At 41.4% G+C, this 25,645-nt stretch overlaps 1 long non-coding RNA gene across 1 annotated transcript; it reads right to left on the minus strand.

The window, feature by feature from the left end:
* Positions 1-5,386: 5,386 nt before the first annotated feature.
* On the minus strand, positions 5,387-14,390 carry LOC141372877 (uncharacterized). The gene is made up of 3 exons (XR_012378401.1): positions 14,321-14,390; positions 6,340-6,417; positions 5,387-5,509 (listed from the first exon to the last, which is right to left on the minus strand). It is a non-coding gene; the product is annotated as an uncharacterized lncRNA (long non-coding RNA).
* Positions 14,391-25,645: the final 11,255 nt, after the last annotated feature.

Consider the following 25,645-nt stretch of genomic DNA (forward strand, 5'->3'; position numbering starts at 1 on the left):
CCTCAATAAATTTAAGATTGAAATCATACCATGCATGTTTTCCAACCACAGTGGTATGAAACTAGAAATCAATCACAAGAAAAAAAAACTAGAAAAAACAAAAACTTGTGGAGGCTCAACAACATGGTACTAAACAACCAATGAATCAATGAAATAATCAAAGAAGAAATTTAAAAATACATGGAGACAAATGATAATGAAAACACAACAGTCCAAAAATCTTTGGGACATAGTGAAAGCAGTTCTAACAGGGAAATATATAGCATTATAGGCCAGCCTGGGTGGCTCAGCTGTTAAGCGTCTTGCCTTCAGCTCAGGTCATGATCCCAGGGTCCTAGAATTGAGCCCTGCATCAGGCTCCCTGCTTGGCGGGAAGCCTGCTTCTCCCTCTCCCACTCCCCCTGCTTGTGTTCCCTCTCTCGCTGTGTCTCTCTCTGTCAAATAAATAAAATCTTTAAAGAAAAAAAGAAAAAATTCAAATAAACAATTTAAACTTACACCTAAAGGAACCAGAAAAAAGAAAAATAAACAAAGTTCAAGGTGAGTGGATGGAAGGAAGGAGATAAAGATCGGAGCAGAAATAAATGACATAGAGACTAAAAAACAAAACAAAACAAAAAACAGTGAAACCAAGAGCTGGTTCTCTGAAAAGATCAACAAAATTGATAAACCTTTACCCAGACTCATCAAGAGAAAAAGAGAAAGGACCCAAATAAGTCCTTTGACTTATTTGAAATGAAATTAGAAATGAAAGAGGAGTAACAAGTGACATGACACCGCAAGAAATACAAAGGATTATTATAAGAGAATACTACAAAAGCGAATATACCAACAAATTGTACAACCTAAAAGAAATGGATGAATTCCCAGAAACACAACCTTCCAAAAATGAATGAGGAAGAAATAGAAAATCTAAACAAACCAACTACTAGTAACAAAATTTAATTGGTATTAAAAAAAAAATTACCAAAAATAAAAGTGCAGGACCAGATGAATTCACAAGTGAATTATAAGAAATATTTAAACAAGAGTTAATACCTACTGTCCTCAAATTATTCCAAAAAATAGAAAAGAAGGGAAATTTTTCAAATACATTCTACAAGGCCAGCATTACCCTGATACCAAAGCCAGATAAAAATACCACATAAAAAATTTACAGACCAATATCCCTGATGAACATAGATGCAAAGATCCTCAACAAAACATTAACAAACTACATCAACAATACATCAAAAAGATCATTCACCATGATCAAGTGGGATTTATTCCAGGGATGCAAAGATGGTTCAATATTCACAAATCAATCAATGTGTTAACACATCAACAAAACAAGGATAAAAGTCATGTGATCATTTCAAAAGATGCAGAAAAAGCATTTGACAAGATTCAATACTCATTCATGATTTTTAAGAACTCTCAACAAAATGGGTTTAGAGGAACATACCTCAACATAATAAAGGCCATATATGAAAAATGCATAGCTAACATCAGACTCAATGGTGAAAAACTGAGGTTTTCTTCTAAGATCAGGAACAAGACAAAGATGTCCACTCTTACCACTTTTATTCAGCATGGTTCTAGCCACAGCAATCAGACAAGAAAACAAAATGAGGCATCCATATTGGTAAAGAAAACGTTAAACTGTCACTATTTGCAGATGACATGATACTATACATAGAAAACCCTAAGGACTTCACCAAAAAAAAAAAACTACTATAAGTAATAAATGAATTCAATAAATTTGTAGGATAGAAAATTAATACCCGAAATTGGTAGCATTTCTATCACTAATAACAAAGCAGCAGAAAGAGAAATTAAGAAAGCAATCCCATTTGCAATCACACCACAGGAATAAAATACCTAGGAATCAACTTAACCAAGGAAGTAAAAGACCTATACTCTGAAAACTATAAAATATTGATTCAAGAACTTGAAGACAACACAAACAAATGGGAAGATATTCCATCCTCATGGATTAGAAGAACTAATATTGTTAAAACGCCCATACTACCCAAAGCAATCCAGAGATTCAAAATAGCAACAGCATTTTTCACAGAACTAAAACAAATAATACTAATATTTATATGGATGCACACGAGGCCCCAAAGAGCCAAAACAATCTTGAGAAAGAAAAACAAAGCTGTAGGTATCACAATTCCAGATTTCAAGATATACTACAAAGCTGTAGTAATCAAAACAGTGTGACACTGGCTCAAAAATAGACACATAGATCAGTGGAACAGAATAGGGAGCCCAGAAATAAATACATGCTTATATGACCAATTAATCTATGACAAAAAATTCAAGAATATACAGTGGGGAAAAGGCAGTCTCTTCAACAAATGGTGCTGGGAAAATTGGACAGCTACATGTAAAAGAATGAAATCTGGACCATTTTTCCAATACCATACACAAAAATGAACTCAAAATGGATTAAAGACCTAAATGTGAGACCTAAAACCATAAAAATCCTAGTAGAGAACACAGGCCATAATTTCTCTTCAGCCATAGCAACATTTTTCTAGTTGTGTCTTCTGAGACAAGGGAAACAAAAGCAAAAAATAAACTACTGGGACGACATCAAAATAAATGCTTTTGCACAGCAAAGGGAACCATCGACAAAACAAAAAGGCAACCTACTGAATAGGAGAAGATATTTGCAAATGATATATCTGATAAGGGGTTTGTATCTAAAAAAATATAAAAAACATACAACTCAACATCAAAAAACCGTCCAATTAAAAAATGGGTGGAGGACCTGAATAGACATTTTTCCAAAAAAGACATACAGATGGCCAACAGACATGAAAAGATGCTCAACATCACTCATCAGGGAAATGCAAATCAAAGCCACAATGGAATATCACCTTAGACTTGTCAGAATGACTAAAATCAAAAAGATGAGAAACAATAAGTGTTGACAAAGATATGGAGAAAGGAGGTGCACTGTTGGTGGGAATGTAAATTGGTGTAGCCACTATGGAAAACAGTATGGAAGTTCCTCAAAAAATTAAAGATAGAAATACCATATGATTCAATAATTCCACTACTGGGAATTTACCCAAAGAAAACAAAAAACACTAATTCAAAAGATATGCACCCCTGTTCATTGCAGGATTATTTACAATAGCCAATTTATGGGAGCAACCCAAGGGTCTATGATAGATGAAAGGATAATGGTCTATCTCTGTATCTATATCATCTATATAAATACACATATACACATACATAATGGAATATCACACAGCCTTTGAAAAGGATGAGATTCTGCCATTTGCAATAACATGGATGGATGGACCTAGGAGGAGTTATGCTAAGTGAAATAGGGCATACTGAGAAAGACAAATACCATATGATTTCACTCATGTGTGGAATCTAAAATAACAAATGAGTGAACAAAAAGCCAAATCAGACCTATTAATACAGGGAACAAATTGATGGTTGCCAGAGGGGAAGGAGATGGGGAATGGGCAAAATGAGTGAAGGGGAGTGGGAGATGCAGGCTTCCAGTTATGGAATGAATAAGTCACAGGAATAAAAGAACATAGGGAATATAGTCAATGATATTGTAATAGCATTGTATAGTGACCATCTGTCAAAATGCTGTACTTGTGGTAAGCATAACATAGACAAATGTTGAATCACTGTGTTGTACACCTGAAACTGATATAACATTGTATGTCAACTGTATTCAAATTTCAAAAATAAACAAAAATAAAATAAATTAAAATTTTAAATTAAAATAATGAAAAATTATGGTAGGATGAAAAACAGGGTAGGCAAAACTGCTGAAACAAACAGATCCAAAAATATAATGATTCAAACACAAGAGATGTTTATTCTCATCCACATTGTATTCAATACGTGATTATTCAGAATTTTAGGCTCCTTCCTCCCTTTGACTTTGAATTCCCCTAGGGCCTTATCATCTGCATCTTGCTATAAGATGGGGGAATGGATAACATAAAGGAAAGATACCTTCATCTTGAAAGCGTTGGCTCAGGAATGGCACATATCACACTCACTCATATTCCATTGGCTACACCTAACTGCAAGAGAGCCCTGGAAATGTACTAGTGCATGACCAAGAAGAAGGAAATGGATTTTGGTGAACAGCTAAAAGACTGTGCCATGATTCTTTTTTAAAGATATGTAATGGCACAGGGAAATGCTCACATTATATTAAGTGAATAAAAGATTATAAAACTTTATAAGTAGAGTTTGACTCTAAACTGGAGAAGAGGCAAAAAAAGAAAAAAGATGTATATCTGGAGTGAAAATGATGCCAGGATAATAATATTAGTCATTTCTGATTGGTGAGAATACAGAAGTTTTATTTTCTCTTCTTTTTACTTTCAGAATTATGTTCAATGAACCCAAATTACCTCTGTAACATGATAGATAATATTTTTTAATTTTTTTTAAAGATTTTATTTATTTGAGAGAGAGAGAGAGAGAGAAACAGCATCAGAGGGAGAAGCAGGCTCCCCGCTGAGCCGGGAGCCCGACGTGGCACTCCATCCCAGGACTCCAGGATCGTGACCTGAGCTGAAGGCAGTCACTTAACCAACTGAGCCACCCAGGTGCCCCAATAAATGATATTTTTAAATGTTCAAATGTCTAAATTGCAAATACAAAGCACTCTTAGCAAGGATCATTGCTGACAAGTCAATCTTCTATCTCAACTCCTAGAACCTCATAGACATGTAAAGAAAAAAGAAAAAAATGCCCATTGATAGCATGATTTTTGCCACTCTATTTCCTGAGGTATTTAGAGGCCAACACAATTTTAATACAGAAATCTCTGATTTAGAAGAGCCATTTCTAAGTCCATTGTTTGAAACTGAATGAATTCTCCCATAAAATTATTATAAAGGGTAATGATTAGAATCCAGAGCCAGCTCTACAAAGATGTTTGACTCCAATATACATGCTATCCCTGCCATTGGTTCTATAGAGGCCAACTATGGATCCCAGGACTGTTATAGAAAAGTGCTTTCCACAGTCAAGATGGTAGCAGGAGCACATCTTTCCTCAACTTGTGTTGCCCCTTACCCCCTACAAGCCCCAGCAGCCAGAGTGGCAACCTGTACCCTGTCATATCCCCAGGATCAGCTTCCCCACCGTGTGGAAAGCAGGCACTGGCACTCTCTCACCAGTGAGCCCCTGACATAGTGAGAGGGAGGAGGTGTTGCAAAGCTAGATTCTAGGCCTGGGGCAGGGGTTCCTACGTGGCCTGATCATATAAGACCTAGGATTCTGAGGGAGACACAGATTAGGATGATGAGGAAAATGCTAGGGACTCCTGGAATGGGGAAGAAATGCTTTTCCATTCATTTTCCTTCACTGAAGTAGTGATCTTGAATTCCCTAGTTCCTCTCCATCCCAAGTCCTCTAGCATCCCAGCTACTGCATGATCTTCCTCTCCAGTGACCTTCACATTTGCTTCACTCCAGTCATACACTCACGAGTCATGTCCTAAATCTTGTCACCCACAATTGTTCCATCTCTGCAATCATAAATTCAGACATTTCTGTTTGTCACAAAAGCTTCCTATCTTTTCAACTTGTCTTACTCAAGTTACTCCTTATAAATCTGATCTTAAAAGTCCCTGAAGCACCAGTCCTTAACTGTTTTTTCTCTCACCTTCGCCCTGATTTGTATACAGCTTAGATTCTCCCAGTCCATCACTGGCCAGTGTTCCCAACCCCCTCACCTCACTATACTTCTATTGCATTTGCCTGGCAAATGCCTAACCCTATATTAATTCTGCCCTCTGAATTTTCTGTGATCACAGGAAAAAACATGTCCTTAGACAAGAACTCTCTCAAGTTCCTAATGCCAAACCTATGAACCTACTTGCCCTCCCTACCCATCCCCTCTTCCAGTCCTCCAGTTACATTGGATAAGGCAGTCCTCCTCTCACCTAAGGCAAGTCCCCCATCTATGTTCCACGTCTCAAATATTTCTGCCTTCTCATACACTTCAGGCAATAGATGAACCCCCTACTCTTGAACATCAACAATATACTTTTCTCTATTGGCTCTTTCTCATCAGCATTTAAACATGAGTCTCTTCCATCTTGGAAAGAACAAACTCCTCCCTCTTCAGGGTGTTTATACTGGTTGTCCTCTCTCTCTCCTTCCCTTTCACAATGAAAGGAAGCAGAAATTAATTCCAGGGCCAAACTCCTTGGCAGTCTAACTCCTTCTTCACTACGTACTCAGTCTTCAACCCATGACAATTTGGTTTCTGACTTCCTACTAATTACTTTATCAGTGAGTATGCCAGAAGGAAGTGGAATCCACTCCAGATGGTTCAAAAGAAGGGGTTACTTACAGAAATGTAGGCAACAACCATGTAATGGTGATGTGCTCAGAGAGTAGGGACACTGGTAAGCCATTATCATTCCTGGAGCTGAAGAGACACAAAAGGAAGTAGAACAGTGAGAACTAGAACCAGGAGAACAAAGCACCTGGTGGGACCTGAAGTTAAGGTGGGGTGCACCTACTTCCTGAGACCAGACACGGAAACAGGGAGGGAATGGGAGGAATATCTTGCCCTCTTCTGCTTTCCGAATGCCATTGGCCAAACCCCATTGGAAGCCAGAGGGCAAAGGAGCTCAAGTGATCAAGTCTACAGGGCTCAGCCTCTGGGGCACAGAGAAGGGGAGAGAAGGGTGGATAAACAGAATAACCAGCACATTCACACAGCTTCTTTTTCAAAATATCCAGTGTCTTGCTCGGACACTGTCAACTACTTCTTCCTCGAAATAATTTCTTCCTGGGACATCTGTGACATTACATTCCACCATTTTTCCTTCTTGCTTGGGATGCTCCCACTCAGTATCCTTTGCCAGTCCCTCTCCCTCTGCCCATTCCTTAGATATGGTGTTCTCTACATGCTCCCATGGCTACATCCAGAAGATGAAAATACAAATCCCTGTCTGCCGCTCAGATTTCTTTCCTGAGCTTCAGACTTCAGAGCAGGTAACTAGAGCATGCATCTGTATTTTCCCCTGATGATGCCAAAGCATCTCATATTCAACACATCCCAACCTGAAGTCACCTCCCACCCTCCTCCCTGAAAACTTGTACCTCTTCCTGTGTTTCACTGAATAACATTTCTCTCCACCAAGTTATCCAATCAATCAGCCAAGCCATTCTCTTTGCTGTGGATAGAATGACTTTTCCAAAATTCAAAATATGATCATTTTACTCCTTTTTTTTAAAGATTTTATTTACTTATTTGAGAGAGAGAGAATGAGAGACAGAGAGCATGAGAGTGAAGAGGGTCAGAGGGAGAAGCAGACTCCCCACTGAGCAGGGAGCCCGATGCGGGACTCGATCCCGGGACTCCAGGATCATGACCTGAGCCGAAGGCAGTCGCTTGACCAACTCAATGGCATATTAATTCCACGATAAAGTCTGAAGCTCATCACATGATATAAAAACTATGTATCAAAGCTGGCTAGCTGTACAACAAGATCCATGTTCTCCCCTTACTGCTGAATTTACAGCTGGGCTGCTCTTCCCAGCTGCTCTGGAATTCAGGGTGACCACGTCACTGAGTTTTGTACAATGGATGCCATCCCCGGACTAGTGTCTTTAAGAAGTACCTATGCCTCTTCTACACTCTCTCTTTCCTGTTCAGTAGTTAGAATGAAGCCCTAGAGGATGGCAGAGTCACAACGTGGAATTGTTGTCTGGAGGAAGTCATTGTACACCAGAAACATTTGCTTGGACTGTTAGGTAAGCTAGGAATATATTTCTATCAAAAATTGAAGTGAAGGGGCTCTTGGGTGGCTCAGTCGGCTAAGCGTCCGACTCTTGATTTTGGCTCAAGTCATGCATGATCTCAGGATTGTGAGATTGAGCCCCGGGTCAGGCTCCCCACTCAGCATGGAGTCTGCTTGAGAGTCTCTGTCTCCCTCTGCCCCTCCCCCACCCCACTCACACTCTAAATAAATAAATAAACAAAATCTTTAAAAAAAAACTGGAGTGAAAAGAGGTTGAGTAAGTAGCCCAAGGTCGCATGATTGAGTCTATTCAACAGAACTCACATTTGAATCCAGACTGCCTTATGCCAGAAGACAGGTTATTGACCTCTGTGGTGTATTGCTTTTCTTATTGTACATTAAGAGTTTTTATTCTATTGCTTATGTGGCTATTTCCATTCAGTAAAAGCTTTTTCGGAAGAAAGATCATATATGTTTGTTAATTGTTGCCGTCTGTTATCTGGCAGAGTAACTGGCTTAAAACAAGTGCACACTAAATATCAAATGAGTAGCACCGGTGACTTACAGAAAAGATAGGGACAGAGAGATGGGATAAAATGGTTATTCCTCCTCTCTTGTTTTACTGCTTTTGGTCAGGAGAGAGAGAAGTATTTTGAGGAGGAAAGCAGAAATCTCATATGTAAAGGACAGAAGTCGATCAAGAATTGACAGTATCTGAATTATAACTAATTCTCACATTTCAAAAGTCACCTGAATGGGTGAAAGTTTATTTCCATGGAATTCATCCGCTGCCCATAATTTATTTTCCTAAGGAAAAATAGTCCTTTAGAAGAAATTTCCAAATTTCTGCCATGTAGAAAAATTTTATGTCCAAATCCTAATCATCCCTTAGTTCCCAGTTCAGATGCCCCTAGTTTGCCCTGCCCCGGAGGTTGGCATTAATCACTTCCAACTCTGAACCTCCATCTCACTTCATCTCGACCTCCCTCATGATACTGACCACAGTTGGTCTTGTTCTTGAGACACTTGTGCTCAGTTCTGTAAGCACTGCCAAGCAGAAGATATATATCCTCTATCCTGCTGGCACCTGGGTGCTCAGGAAATGCTTGCTGAATAAATACTGAGTTAATTCATAAATAAATAAGCTTTCCCATAAGAGCCAAGTACTAGCCTGGCATAAAAAAATTCTTCATTAAAAAAATAATAATAGCTCTGGAAGTCACTGGAACACACTTGAAAGGTCAGCCATGCACTTATATGCATAATGTGTTAATATCCCACACACTAGTCTCCAAAAATTTTCCTGATTCTAAAATGTATTCTGTCATAGATTCAAATTTAAAGTGCATGCTTCTACCTGTCTATACTTTTTGAGAAAAATTTTGGCATTTTCAGGACTTATAGAAAACAAAAAGCCTGGTCTCTTTCAAAATGTAATTTGTAGGGGCGCCTGGGTGGCTCAGCTGTTTAAGCATCCAACTCTTGATCTCAGCTCAGGTCTGCATCTCAGGGCCTGAGTTCAAGCCTCTGAGCTGAGCTCTATGCTGGGTGCTGGGCAAGGAGCCCACTTAAAAACAAAGTGCAGTTTGCATGCCAAAGTCTTAAAAAGACAGCCTCTCACTTGCATTGAGGGGCTCTCAGAAGGTATAAGACTAACATGATTCATTTGAATTCTGAAAGTGAATTTTGGTTTGGATTTTGATCTGAATGTATAGGTATGATCCCAGTTTATGATCTGGAGTATGTAAGAATTACAGTCTCTCTCAGTCAAATGCTGGTTTTCATTTTTTAAAAATGTTTAAAGATTACTCCTTACAAGATTCTTGTAACTATCTCAAGATACAGGAAATAATGGTTGAAGGGGGAAAAAAAAGACTTTAGAGAGAAAAATGAAAAACAAGTTCTTAGCAAACAGAAAAAAAAAGGGGGGTAGAATTAAAGTCCCATTACTGAGAAATCAGACTCTCATGGAGAAACCGTTCAAACTCCACTTATTTAATATATCTTTCTATTGTGACATGTAGATTCACATTTTAGTTTAACTTGATAGCTTTAGGTATAATCGTTCCCCGTAGACCTGGGCATGGACATCTTAATAGTGCTTGCTCAGGAAGGGCCTTTATGGCTAGTTCAATACCCAGCTTTTCCACCAGGGGGCAGAAAAAGGCTGTACCCAGATGACTCTCTCTAACTGGCTCGTTTTGGCTTCAGTCCGACGTCAAGCCAAGGAACTTAATCCACATTCCATTCCTCCAAGTGAATCCTAGCTCCACAACCTCAGACAGAATGGAGACAAATCAACTTACGTCTGGCAGTTGAGATTCAGATAATCAAAGAAATATCTCACAGGCAAAGGAGATGCGTGTGATTTCAAGACATGTCCCCTGAAGAGTGACCCAAAGGCCTCACTTTGGCCAGGGGTCCATAACCTAAGTTCATTTTCAAGGACCGGAGTCATCTGATCCTGGGAATGCTAGACTTAAAAAACAAGTTGAAAGTCAGATAATTGGATGTATTTTTCCTACCTTAAAGATTAAATGCCCAAGAACTGGCCTTGGAATATTATTTCTACTTTTTGACAGCCTTGCGGCAAAATTTCCAAGTCAAATTTATAAGGTGCATAGGGATTTGGTTGCTTGTTTGCTTTCTTCTCTCTTGCCAGTTACCTCCTGAGAACTGGGCATGGGTCAGTAGGATCCCTCGGTTGTGGCTGCTAGCAAGTATGTGCCTGATTTGGCAGGTTTCTGAGAAGGTACCAGGGCTTCTAGTGGAACATAACACCCTCGTGCTCTGCCAGGGAATGGAGCCCAGCCACATTTCAGTGTCTGCTCCTTACCCAGGCTCTGAGCAGCAGCCATCTTTGCGGTGCAAGAAGTTGTTACTGGAATCTTCCAAGTGTTTGCTTTTGCAACTAAACTAGTCAAGAAAATGGTTTTTTAGAAATTAAGGTTCACTCAGAAAGGAGGTAGTTTTTGTACACCCAGCGTTTTCAAGAGACCCACCATCTGTGCACCCAGATATTCTCACAAACACATACACGCATGCACACAGCCAATAAACAAAAAGTTCTCAGGACAGTCATGCTCCTAAAAGCTTTCCTTTTCACACCAGTATGTATCACTGTGTATTCTTATAAAATCTACTGTGAGAGCTGCCACTTAGCAAGAATTTTGCCCTAGAAGTATATAGGAAAATATGATCAGGGCAATACGCAAATGTATTCAAATAGTGACAAGAAGTTAAAGTGTGATAAAGCCAATATGCAGGGTCACATCTAACTCAGGTCAACTCTGGGATAAAAATTAAGGATGTTAAAACTGGTATGAAAACTCTTCCCCCATAAGCATGTAAGCATCATGAAAACAGGAATGATGAGTTTCTTATTTTAACAAGAAATGACTTAGTTCCTTTTTCTTACTAAGTACCTTTCCTAAGTGTGCTCAAGTAATATCTGTCAAATGAAGAAAATACTTCAGAAATCTGCCACGTCAGAGACCAGTATCTCTGAGTAAACCCTCTCCAGGCAGCCGTTTCTCCACCCCCAGCATTAAAGCAGATTATGATTTCTTCAGTAGGAACACTAGGTAAGGTAGTTGTTTTGGGCCAAGGGCCCATGTGGAAAAGCTGTAGTATTAGCAATAATATTCAGAGAGACCAGCTGCCCTGAGAAGTGTGTGGGCACAGATACTGATTGAATAAATAGAAGACTGCCCTCTCGTTTTCTCTCTGGGGTAGGATTGCCAGACTTGGCAAATAAAAATACAGGGTGCTCAGTTAAATTTGAATTTCAGATAAATGAACTTTTCAGGGGACATATTTATACTATAATAATATTCATTATTTATCTGAAATTCAAAAATAACTGAGCATCCTGTATTTTACCTGGCAGTCCTACTTTGGAGCATACACTTTCGGAGCAGAAGGGTAAGAGAATGGTCTGACTTTATATTTGTGATCTTCCTTCCTTTCTGGGCGTGTAGGTTGTATCCTTTTAACTTCAGCATATGAATGCCATGATAGCGGGATGATAACAGTAGATAACATTTAATCCCCTGAAGTGTGCCAACAAAAATCCCAATATTTGAAAATGTTCTCTGGCCTCCAAGTTTTGAGAAGCACTAGTACACAATCTTTAGTAATCGGTCGTCTTTGATCTGAATGAAGAGCCTGCCCTGTAACCTTTCTGGTCCCCCATATTTTGGGAAATACTTTCTGGGCAGATACCTTATTTTATAAAGTTGACACTAGGCCTTGGAAGTTCTGTGTTTCCTAAGTTCCAGCTAATTATCAACTTCCTAATAATGGAGTAGATCTACCACCCAATTCTGGGTATGCGGCAAGGATTCATATGCAAGAGTGTGGGGGAAAGTACTGAATTAAGTGAGGAGACTATGAACTCAGCTTTTCTAATATAAATAAAACCTAGAAAAAGTGATTCTCAGACTTCTGTTCATGAACATCCAGTATTAGTCCTGGATCAGAGCCCATCTTTCTTGAAAACCCATACCTCACTGTAACTCTAAACAAGTGAGCAGTTCACTCACCGTCACAAAGGGACCGGGTCCACCTTTACCCTGAACTCAGCCCTTGCACCACATGGGTCCAGATGACCCTGGACACCTTAGGGGGAGGTGGGGGGGCAGTGGCAGGGGACAGAGGAATCTAGGTGGCGATGAGGGAGGGGACAGTAATGAACACTTTTCCATAAAAAAATCGTTGTTCAAGTGCTCTGTTACCACTTGTAAACATTACCACTTTTAATTGAACCATATTATAAATGAGTATCATTGAGTAAAATGCCACCAATCAAATGAATAAAAATGAAACTCTTGCTTTTCTAGAAACTTCCATTATGTTATATGGCATTTAAGACCTTACACAAATTAACACTAATCTATCTTCCCAACCTCATCTCTTGCCACTTCTTTCTAGGACTGCCATACTCTACTCCAGGGTGTTTGAGTCTCAACACTATTGACATTTCAATGGGATAATTCTTAGTTGTCAAGGGCTGTCTTGTGCATTATAGAACATTTAGCATCAACCCTGGCTTCTACCCACTAGATGCTAGAAGCAGCCCACCCCCAAGGTCATGACAACCAAAAGTGTCCAAAGACATTGCCAACTAAACAGTTGGGACATAAAATCACCCCCATTGAGAACCACCAGGAATAACTACCTCACCTCCACTAAAAACCACTGTAGCCCATGAGACAACTTGCCCTTCTATGAACACGTTTTCACACGTTTCACACGCCATACTCTGCTACACATACACTCTCTCTCACTCACACACACACACACACACACACACACACACACACACACACCCCTTTCTTCCTGTTCCCTTTACCTGAAACACCCTACTTTTCTCTTTTTTATTGACAAACTTATACTTATTGTTGAAGGCCTAAATCAAATGCTATCTATCTATATTGTTTCCCTTAGAATCCATCCCAACTTAATTTCCTTTCCCTCCTCTGGCTGCCAGAGGCACTGCACATATCTTTGCTAGTACTGATAGTATTTACCATATGAAATTGTTATTCCCTCCTCCCTAAGAGACTGTGAGGTCCTCAAGAGCAAGGTCTGTGTATCCACACTACACAGCATGATCATGTGTGTATGTGTGCGTGTGTATGTGTGTAACAAAACTAACACTAACAAAAACATAAAGCATTCAAATAAATGTTTTTGTTGAAGCATAAGCCAAAGTCCTAAGTTATGCCATTTACTATATATTTCCTAAAGGAATATGTAGATTTTCATACTCATCAAGTAGATTAACTTAGACTAGATAGCTTCAGCAAAGCTGGATTGCTCACTATTTTCCAAACATGCATGGTACTTTCCCATCTTTACCCAGTTGCTGAAATTATTTTCTTCCCCTGGAAAGTTCTATTCTCATTTCTCTCTCTCAAAATTCGCTTGGAGTCCCTGAGGAAGAGCTGCCTTTGGAAGGATAAAGGATCTCTTCCCCTGAGAGAGAAGGAAAGAAAAGGGAAAGGAGTGTAGCACCACATCACCAAGGTAAAGAGGAGAGTGGAGGGACTTCACCTCCAGACATTCTCATCCACTAGAGCAAGACGGTAGAGCATGCGCCAAGGCCGCCCAGTGTGTGAACCTGCAGTTCCACAAGGATAACCCTCCACCAGATGTCTCAGGGAGATGACAAGGGATGACTTAAAGGGTGGCAAAGCAGCAGTGAGGTTGCAGGGTTCCTTTCAGATGGACATATCTTTTCCTGGAAAACTCCTACTCCTACTTCAAGACCCAGCTCAAAATGTTCCCTTCTCTGACTCATCCAGGTGGAAACTGAACTCATGGGAGTCCTCTCTCCCCCACCCCACCCCTGAAATCCTTACAAAGGCATTTACCTTGTATCTTGGGTTTTATGTTCACTCATCTGCCTCTCCCATTACCTCTGGAACTTCTTAAAAGTCATAATTCATCTTTATATTCCCAGCACTTGGCAACATGGCCAGCACATATAAGTGCTGGAAAAATGTTGAGTGAGTGATGGGTGGGAAGAATGAGCATACTGAATGAATGAGTGGAATTCCCTCCTCTGCAGAAACCTACCTGTGCTCAGTAGATTAAGCAGAGCCGAGACCCAGGGAGAGGCTGGTCTGGTCGTCTCTGACTACGCAGGAACAGGGCAAGACTGCATGTGTGCAAGCACGTGAAGGAAAGCAAACAAGAATAATAGCCACGAAGTAAATGTGAAACTCAGATGGTTTTCTCAGAAGCCATGTGCAGTCCTGAATAGCAGGGGAAAGAGTGGGAGGATGGGGAACTGAGTGCAAAAAGTAACGGGCCCAGGAGATAATTTACAATTGGGAACGGAATGCCTTCCTAAATCCGAGTGTGTGGTCCAGAAAGCACAGTGCCGCAGACACAGTTACTGTAAAAAGCCACTCGTGACTTTTTTTTTTTTTTGCAGAAATAAAGTCTGTTTTGAATCTGTTTTTCTAGCAGCACATAGCCTTGCTTTGAAAAGCAGTAGCTCCACGAAACCGTCTTTCAGATCGAACTCCATTTCATGTTCACACAGGGTACTTGCAACACTGGGGTTGCTGCTTCCTGAAGCCCCTCCATGCGCTCTCTGCCTCTGTCTTTATCCCTAACAGCCGGCCTGCTGGGTGGGAGCGCTCTGCCTGTTTCACACACGGGGAGACTGAGGCAAGCAGCGGTTACACGAGAAACCCAAGATCACACACAAGTACACAGGACCAACATGGGAAGACCAAGTCTTCCTTTCTTTTTTCAAGATTTTATTTATTTATTTGAGAGAGAGAGAGAGCAAGAGAGAGCACAGAGGGGAGGAGAGGGAGACGTGATGCGGGGCTGGGTCCCAGCACCCTGGGATCATGACCTGAGCTGAAGGCAGACGCCTAACCGACTGAGCCACCTAGGTGCCCAGACCAAGTCTGTCTGACGGCAGGGCCCATATGCTTCCCACTTTATTGAGCAGATGCTCCTTCAAATGTAATCAACAAAGGGTAGTGTTTGGGACACCCACAGAATCAAGGCTTCATGGGTCCTGTGCTGGAACGACCCTATGCTTTCCTTAATGTTCTGCTGTTGCTGTCGTGAAATTCTTAATACTTTAACAAGGGGCCCTGCGTTTTCATTTTGTCCTGGACCCTGCAAATTATGTAGGCAGTCCTACACAGAATCATAGAGTGTTTGCGCTGGAGGGGCTTTGAGAGGTCACCGGTTCTACCCCCATGCATTTTAGAGATGAGAAAACAGGCACAGAGAGGTCAAGTGGCCTGCCTTTGGTCACACAGCTGACTGGCAGCAGAGCGGCGGCAGAGCCCAGGTCTTCGTGTGCTTTGCCCCTCACCACACTGTCCCCTCGAGTCCCCTTCCCTACAGGAGCTTATCTCTAGCCAGAATGTCATTTGTGGCCGAGCTGGGTCAGCTCATTTCACTCCTGGGCAAATGGCCCTGGGTATTCCATAAAACCAAATGCACATAAACCTAAATGTGATTCCAACAAAACTGCAATGTCTACGCTGCGGTAAAAGAAACTTTTAGGGGAGTCTCTCACCTACCACCCCTCTGCCTTGCCCCAGCCTCCCTAACATGCATTTCTTAGCAGAGGGAGGCAAGCTCAGCCAGGTCAGGCTGGGGTCATTGCCAGGGCAGCCAGGGGGAAGTCGGGCTCAAGGCCAAGGCCAGGGCTCCTACCAAAGCTGACCCAGAGAAGAGGGAGCTTTTTGGACTGGCCAGACTCCCTCCAGGGTCCGAGGCCTAGATATTCTGCTTCTCCTCTGTTGGTTACACATTAAGACTGGTCAGAGCCTGTCAGAGCCACTGTCACTTAAGACGATATAAGGGTTTGTAGTCACCTCTTTCATGCCCATGTATTTGGAATTTACAAGAAGGAAGACACAGGGCTCTGATTTCCAGTCCAGAAAACATGTATTTGCCTCAGACACACGAGAGCATGTGGCTCTACTCAGGGGAGACCTGGTACTGGGAAGTGTTGGACTACTTTGGAAGTCACACCTGTGGACCATGGCCCGAAGAGGTGTGGCCCATGCAGATCACCAAGGGAACATGGTTCTGTTCTCTAAGAGCTTCTCTCAGTTTCCTGGTGTTGTGAAAAGGTTTTGTCAGTAGGCACAGGATGAACAGTTTCCATTTTCAGTCAGAATAAACACAGTATGTGTTAACACTGCTATGGTGTGGTCACAACTTCATTAATGGTACCACCAGATGACCATTGTCCTTATGTCATACAGGACCTGGCACATAGTAAGTGCTCATTAAATACTATGTGAATGAATGCTACTTGTGGCTTTGAAGGATTGCTAAAATATCAGTATAAATGAGGGGCACCTGGGTAGCTCGGTCAGTTAAGCATCCGACTCTTGGTTTTGGTTCAGGTCATGATCTCAGGATCGTGAGATCGAGCCCCGCATCAGGCTCTGCGTTCAGCGAGGAGTCTGCTTGAAGATTCTCTCCCTCTGCCCCTCCCCCAATCATGCCCACACACACTCTCTCTCAAATTAGAAAAAAATCTTTAAATGAATGACTAATGTAGTGTCACAGATTTTCATTCTAACGTGATGACCAAAAAGGGGTAGGTATTTCATGAACTCTGAGGTGGTTAAATGGGTCCATGATATCTTGTATGCATTTGATCCAAATGATGACAAATAAAGATGGAGAAAATTTTAGAAGTTGCCATTTCATTTCTCCATTATTGTCCAAGGGCTCTATGTATTTATGCTAATTTTAGTAACTCTAACACACATACAGATATATATGTAAAGTATATTTATAAATGTATTAATAGAGAAATATAAGCATTTTTATTTGCTAATCTGTGTGGGTATATATATATGTGTGTGTGTGTGTGCATATATATATGTCTATGTATGTTTGCGTGTATGTGTGTACAGAGAGAGAGTCTGTCTTTTTTCCAACATCATGACTCACGACTCCTAAATACTCCATGTCTACTTTCACAAAACAAGAATACTCTTTTATGAAACCATCAGACCACTGCCCCAGTCTGAAAATCAGCATCAACACAACACCAACTTCCAATCCACTGACCCCATTCAGATTTCTCCAACTGTCTGAGTGTCTCTTTTTTCATTCCTCTCCAGAAACACCCATTGTCTCATTGTTCTTCAGTCTGGAACGGTCTTTCCTTTCCCTGGCTCTGTGTACTTGACTGTCTTAAAGAGACAGACTTTTCATTCACTAGGATGACCCTCCACTTGGATCAGTCAGATGTTTCCTTAGACACAAGCCATGCATTCTTGGCAGAAACATTGGAGAAAAGATGCTGTGCTCTTCTCAGCACCTCACATTCCGAGGCTACACTATGGCCTGTCCCACTACTAGTGATGTTAACCTCGATAATCTGGCCAAGTTTATGTCTGCCAAGTTCTCCCCAGCAAAGTCACCACTTTTCTTTGTATCTGATTAGTGTTTTGTGGGGAGATAGTCCAATATTACACCTATATGCTGTACATCAACTTTGCACACTTAATAGTTGGAACTCTACTGTAAGGAAGAACTTCTTTTCCTTCATTTGCTTATGTACACATTTATTTATATCAGTGTGAACTTATGGAGTATTATTTTATTCATTGCATTTCAATCCAGTGTTCTCATTATTTATCTTGATGCTTTAGTTGTCCTAGATTTGGCCAGTAGGAGCTCTTCAAGCTGACTTATATGTCCTATTGATATGTCCCCATCATTCTTTGAGCATTACTTTCTGTCACAACAAGATGATTGAGGTTCATCTGGTTCTTTCCTTGCCCTAGCCTTATAGTCAGCCATTCCTCTAAGGAGCCCTGGCTCCTTTGAGTGGAGGAAGCATATAAAAACCAAGATCTGGGAACGTGGTATGCTCAAACTATTTCTATATCTATGTATATATATTTAAGAATTCATACCAATACTTACAGCTTCAATCCAACACCTCAGCATCTTTCTAGCCTTCCCTATTTCCACGTTTGAAAATCTTGTCTCAGATGGTGAGAAGTATGAATTGACTATCCTCCATATATTTACCTATTTGCTCAATTAGCTTATTTGCTAAAGGTAACCAATCCGCAGCCTTCCAGCTGTCTGCTCCATCTGCCACCTCTCCATCTTTACACTTTATTCCTCAGCCATCAGGCTGCCTCCCACCACCACATCCTCCTATTACCACCGCCCCCTTACTGCCCTGCTTCCTTGGATGAAGGTGAGAAGGGAAGGGAATAGATTGGTATTTTGAAAGGCTTCCCAAATTATTCTAAGTATGCATGCACGTTTGCACATCATCGGAATAGAGAGCTAAAGGAAGGCAGATATTTACATGTAAACCTGAGTTCCAGATTAGCAGATTCCCCATATGGCATTCTCCTGGAAGCATCTGTTTTAGCAAGAATCCACCGTCTCACTGAATGGGTGGAGTTGGAAGGCCCTGGAAAGGGTGGGGAGTCAGAAGACTTTGAAGCAAGATAAGATGGTAGGACAGCAGAAGTTGAGGATGGCAAAAGAAATCATATAATTTTGCTACAGGCTGGCCCTCACCATCCCATCTCAAAATTATCTCATGTACCCCTTCTGGAATGTATATATGTTTCACTCCTCCCTGATCTAATTTGCAATTGACCTCCTAATGCTTTAACTCCTAAAGTCTGGGAAGAAAATGACTGCTTTTAATTTGTTGAAGGCTTCACTCTATTTCTGGTAGCTGTCTCCTGTTTTTCCACTTTGGAGAATGGATTGCGCTCCTGAGCATGAGTATAGCCAGAGCATGCACAGTTTGGTCTTGAGTACATCTCTGCCAGCACACCTCAGCCTTGACCTATGATATCTGTTCTTGGACCCCTACTTGGCAACCTCATCACCTTCTTTATTTAGTCTTTGCCATACAGCCTGGTAGAAATTGCACACCCAACACTAAACTCCACAAGGCAGAACTGCCAGGGAAGAACAGTATTGACGCGCCCGAGCCAAAATGACCACACTTCCTCCAGCTCCACACTAATGAGGAAATTTGTCGAATATTTATTCTGGAAGAGAAATTGAAATCAAGTTAATAGGAAAGGAAGATGAAGGATTGAATTCTGTTATTGCCTTTCCCGGCTTCTGATGTTGCCGGGGAAAGCCATAAAACCTTATTTGTGCTGTTCATTTTCATATTTTCATGCTTACATTATGGCTGAAAGAAAAGTCAAGGCTGGCTCCAGATGAAACATCTCTGCCTGAAAAAGGAACATTTTGTCCCAGAGCCACAACTGGCACAGCCCTACAAACTAAGCTTGCACAACAAAGTTAGGGCAAAAGTTAAACAAGGGAAGAACTGAGAGGAGAAAGAGCCCAATAGAGGCAGTTCTTTTATTTATGAAAGCTTTTGTGTAGTCAGTATCTGGTTTGCTAATAATAGGTTGGTCTCTAAAATAGTCCTCTGACCTGGTGTGCAATTCCCAGCGATCACCATGGATGTCATTTCAAGAAGGAATCCTTGAGTACCTTACAGACTGACATGGACCACGAGAAAACTCCAGTGTGAGGTGGAGTTCACATGGCATGAAGTTGAGCTCTAGGAGTACCTTCTTTTTTCCAAGATACGAACAGGGAAGCTTAAAGGTGATTTTGTTTTCATGGGTGTGTATGTGTGCATTAAATATCAAAGTACCAGAAGAGGAAAGGAACAGAAAAAAAAAGCAAACCAGACTAATTTGTAAGCTGAAAAGAAAACCACAATAAATAGAATGAATTAGGGGTTGGGGCCAAGACCAGCTGGGAAATTAATACAGTTACTTACCCTAAGAAAGATTAGGAAAATACCTTAGTCTGTTCAGGCTGCTGTAACAGAACACAAGACAGGGTGGCTTATAAACAACAGGAATTCATTTCTTACAATTTTGGAGGCTGGGAAGTCCAAGATCAAGGCACCAGCCAACTTGGTGTCTGGTGAGGGTGTCCTTCCTGGTTCACAGACTGCCATCTTCTTACTGTGTCTTCATGTGGTGGACAGGGGGGAGACAGCTCTCTGGGGTCTCTTTTGAAAGTGCACTAATCCCATTCATGAGGACTTCACCCTTATGACCTAACAACTTCCCGAAGTCCCCACCTCCTAATACCATCACACTGGGGATTAGGTTTCAACATATGAATTTGGGGAAGATATGAGCCCTCAGTCTATAGCAGGAAGTAAGGAAGATTGTACTAATCAAGGCACAAAGAGGCTCTGTCAACCAGCGGTTTCACTTGTCTTCCTACTATGTGCACCACGATTGTGTTGATACCATAGACCAATGAGAGAAGTAGAAGGTCTGGTTTCTATTTACAATCTATGCCAGGCCAAGTGGTGTGCTGGAATCGGCTCACACCAGCTCATGAGAACAGCATTAAATATTCAGGAAATTCTCGAGCCGGTTGTTCAACCATTGTTAGCTTGAAATCAGCCACAGAAGTAATATTTACACCATGAAAATGGACAAACCCTACAAATTATGACTTCATTTTTCGAGGGCAGGTTTACCAGCACACAGTGCCAGTAACCATAAAGGGAAACTCCCCAAGGTTGGAGATGATCGATTTAGAGCTAGAAGGAATATGAGGATTGACACGAGAAAGGACAAGATGGCTTCTGTGAAGCCGTGTCTGCAGAGGAGGGCAGAGCCAACTGGTGCCTTGGGGAGGCTCCTGCGGAAAGCACGACTTGACTATGGAGTATAAAAGAAACATCCATTTTTTTTCCTAACCAGTCTTAATCACCATTCCTTCCTCATCCCTGACAAGGGCCATCTCATCAACCTACTCAGTTTCTAAGCAGAGACAGAGAGGAACACAAACTAGAAAAAGAAGGAAAAAGTGGAAAAGCTGCTGAAGCATGCAACTCATTGGCTTTTACAGATGGGACAGGCTTTGACAGTATAGGCTTTGACAGTACCCACCCAACCCCTCCCTTAGAGTTGTGAAATAGAACCAAAGTGGTGGAATGACTCATATGTCATACAACTAGTTAATTCCATGGCCAGCGCCAGCAACTAGGTCACATTCATTATCCCTACTACGTGCTAGGCACTCTGATGGTTCCTAATCCTTGCTCTTCCTACCACTGCCTCCAGTATTACTTACTCGCCAGAAGGGGAGGGAGGCAGGTTGGAATGAAAGGAAGAATGGAAGCTCGTTAATCCTTCCCCAGCCAGCACATGGAATATGTGTTGTTTCAAGAAGAGTTGAGTTTATTAACGCCAACCATGAAGGGTCTGCCAACTTAGAAAAGGGATGTGTGCTTGAAGAGATGATAATGAAGGTGCTGTTGTATGTACCATCTGGTAGAAGTAGAAAAAAATATTTTTTGTCCCAAATTGAGTTCCAAGTCATAATTTCTTAAATCACAACTTTTACTCCCTAGGTGACTACCAAAAATGAGCTGATGATTTCAATTCTTTCCAGATGGAAAAAGGTTGATGTCATCCCAAGCCTTGCCTTTGCAAGAGTCATTTATTCTGCCCCACATAATGGGGCAGCTGAGGCTAAGGTGTCACAGTTGGAATGAGTCCCTGAGACCAAACAGGCCCCTCGAGAGCTAATTTCTACCTGTCAGGGTTGCACCACTCAGACTTGGGGAGAGAAACTCATATTGTAGCTACACCAGCTGAACCTTCTCAGGGAATAGAAGACTCGCTTCTATACTGGCTGTCCAGCCCCTGTCATCAGTATTAAACTCACATTATATTTTTAAAAGAGAGGCTCTTATTAAGCCAATCTAAATAAAGCCTTTGTGAGAAAACAGTGCCATACTAGTCCCCAGAAGGGTGGATGGAATGTCTCGCTTGATTGATCCTCTGCCTCTTAGATTGCGGTGATCATTCCAACAGAAGTAACAGGAGGATAATGTCCACCACTGGCAACGTAGACTTTCTTTGGCAAGAGGAATACAGAGGTTTTCTTTAAAGAATCATTTTGGGCCTAGAATTATATCAGATCCGTTTTCAGAATTCTTACTTTGTGCCTCATGATTAATTGCATTATTGAGATGACTTAAAGGACAAACTCATCATCCATAGGTATGTCCACCAAACAGATGGTAACTCTCTCACCAGAGCTGGCAATAAAGTAGAACGATAGAGACACAGAATAAAGCAAAACTGAAAACCATTGCTAGGTAGTTGTCCTCTGACCATTCACTCACCCTCCCCTGGAAAGCAGGTCCATCTAGATGAGATGCACTATAACATGATATGTGAGCTTCATAACAATTGTTCTGGGTCATATGGTGACCAGCCATCCCAGTCTGCCTAGGACTGGGAGGGTTCCTGAGATACAGAATTTTAGTTTTAAAATCAGGGTAGTCTCAGGTGAATCAGGAAGAGCTGGTAACAAAATTAAACTCCAATTCCACCATCACCCAGCTCACTGACTACAAAACTAATGCTCTAAGAAATTGAAAGCCTTGCTCAAGATCACAAACTATATGATGGCACAACCTGAATTTGTATTCCAATCTGACTTCAAAGACAGGGCTTCCCTTTCAATGGTCTGTAAGGAGATTTGTATTTATTGACAGAAAGGGATAAAAATATTAAAATAGTGGATGTTTTCTTGTAGCCCTCCACATTAGAGGCCTATTTAACAAGACAACAGGCTAAAAAACTAGGCTTTGGATGTGAAAGGTTTCTTAAATTTCTTTGGGAAGGAAGCATGGAGAACTCAGATCATAGAGTATTCCTATATTTTATGGAAGCTACAATTACTGATTATGAAGACTAGGTCATGAGTAGGGTGACCATATATTCCAGTTTTCTGGGACAGTCTTGGTTTATTCCTATTATCCTGATGAATAATTAAGAGTGCTCCCTTTCACTCTCAAAAAAGTCCTGATTCAGATAATAAATTATATGACTTCTCTAGCCAAGAGGCTTACCACTCCAAAATAGAAAGATGTGATATAATGGAAAGAAAACAAAGCCCAGGGTGCCTGGGTGGCTCAGTCCGTTAAGCATCTGCCTTGGACTCACATCATGATCCCAGGGTCCTGGGATCAAGTCCCGCATCAGGCTCCCTACTCAGCGAGGAGTCTTCTTCCCCTCCCCTCTTCCCCCTCCCTCTTGCTCATGTGCTCTCACACATGCTCTCTCTCTCTCTCTCTCTGTCTCTTTCTCAAATAAATAAATAAGATCTTTAAAAAAATTTTTAAAGAAAAAAGAAAACAAAGCCCACTCTTTCTGGCTGTGGAGTTATAAGAAGAGACAATAGATAAATAAAAAGGAAAAAAGACAGATAAAGGAAGGTTCCAGGCACCTGAATACTGAAGTCAGCTTATACTGGCTAGCAAGGTTACTTTGTAAAAATTCCAAAAATTTTCTGAGCAGGTCATTAAATCAATGGTAGCTAGAAATCAGCAATTTCATCACAGAAATTAGCAAACACTGCACACCAGGGCTTTTCTCCTTCACAGATCCAGAGGACCAGCACACTATTGGATCCATAGAACTCATTCTCTCTCTCTCCCTCTCTCTCCTGCCCCCCCCACCCATCATGTACATATGTACACAGATCATGAAATGGCAGGTATGCTTTAGAAGCACCCAATGAAGTCAAGTGAATTCTGAGGGGAGGAATCTTTATTCTGATTCCTCATCTGGGGCTCTGGAAGACTACCTCCTGTGCTGCCCTTGATCAACATGGGATGTGTTACTTTAATGCAAACCCAGGGGTACGGTGTAGTGGACAGCAGAAGACATACAAATTTAGCTTGTCCAAACCACTTTCAGTTACCCAGGACATGCAGAACTCAAATTAGGCTGAGGATCTATCTAGAGAACTTGCCACAGAGGGCCTGCCAATCTGACATGGGATTATACTCAGCAGAGAAGACCACCTGGACCAAGGCCAAATATAGGTCTTAGCTCAATTCCAGAGGGGTCTGCAGATGAGGCAGGACTGCCAGCCCTGATTACTATCCCTAACTGAGCCAAAAGGGACCTAAGTGAGCATTACACCAGCCACTGGCTTTAGCCATGAATACCAGCAAGGTCAGTAGGGATGAGGTGAACAAAGGACACTACTATGGATCCCAGAAGAGCAGAGGGCACATAATAGTAAGCACTTAATGCATATCTGCTCTCCCCAGTTTATGTCTAATTTTCTTTCCTGACTATTAGCCCTGGTGACTTGGGGCCCCACATGAGATACGGAAGCAGGGCCTTAAGTAGACTCCTTAACCATTATTGTGCAAGGCCTAATCCAAATTAAAAGTCCCTTAGTCTATGTCACTCATGGGTTTGCTTCTCTCCAAACTCTTATGATACAGAAATTAGTACTGGAAGTGATTTTAGAGCAGCAGAGCCTTAAGGATGGGTTCTCTGAATTAGCTTTGGGTTTTCTGGAATTGTTACTTGGATCTGATTAGATTTAAATGTATTAATTACCCTACTGCCAGTGGTAAAGGGGGACACTGGTCATCTGTGTCATGCCAATACAGAACTTATATTATCACCTATTACCTGCAAGCACACGTAATCAACTGCCAACAGAAGTCAAAGCTTTTTGTGAAAAAGCAGATGTTGTCATAGAACGTAAAGATAAGAAGTATAAAGGAGATAGTTAGATGCTTCTTAATAAGCTGGAGAACTTGAAAGAAAGAAAATGGTGAGTTTAGGCCTTCAGATTCCCAGCTCACATTGTAATGAGGACATATGGGCACATCCTGACCTTAAACCCCTAAATTCTGCTGAGTCTTCATTGCTGAAAGAAGCATTCCTTCCTTCCTATCTATGGAGGTTAGTCTCTCCTCACCTAAGGAACCTGAAATGGCCAATCCTGAGGTGGTGACCTTGCAGGAGACTGCTGATCCTTTTCTAGACCTTCCCTCATGCATTCTCATTGCTTCTAGACCTACGACCAGACTCAACTCCTGGCAGGCCCAAAGGGTAATGTACGGAATTGATGATCCACAAGAAGGTGCAATGCACACAAAAAAAATTGCACAATTTTGCCCATTTTCACAGAAAATGGGGAAAATGTATGGGAATCCTACATAGATCCTAAAGGTGAGAGGTCAGGGTGGAAGGAGTATAATGTTGGACAAGGCCTAATTCATTGATATGGCTGCACTAAACAGAGAATCTGGATTCTGTGTTCTAAGTACTAGCTCAAGCAGCCAAGAGCAGCTGGAAGTGGCTCTACCATGGGTTGGTTGATTGAATTCTGGATGCAAAGGTGGCCTATCCTAAATAAAATGCCAGAACTTCTTTGATACACTGTAGAGCAGCAATTCTTAACAGTGTAGTCCACCGAGCCCTGGGGGTCTCCCAGTACCCTTTCACAGAGTCCATAAGATCAAAACTGTTTTCATAATAATACTAAGATGTTATTTCCATTTTTCACTATGTTGCACTGATGGTGCAAAAGCAATTATGGGTAGAG

The sequence above is a fragment of the Callorhinus ursinus genome, unplaced genomic scaffold (assembly GCF_003265705.2).
Source record: "Callorhinus ursinus isolate GAN/ISIS: 27379988/994484 unplaced genomic scaffold, GSC_fseal_2.0 scaffold1, whole genome shotgun sequence".
Lineage (NCBI taxonomy): Eukaryota > Metazoa > Chordata > Mammalia > Carnivora > Otariidae > Callorhinus > Callorhinus ursinus.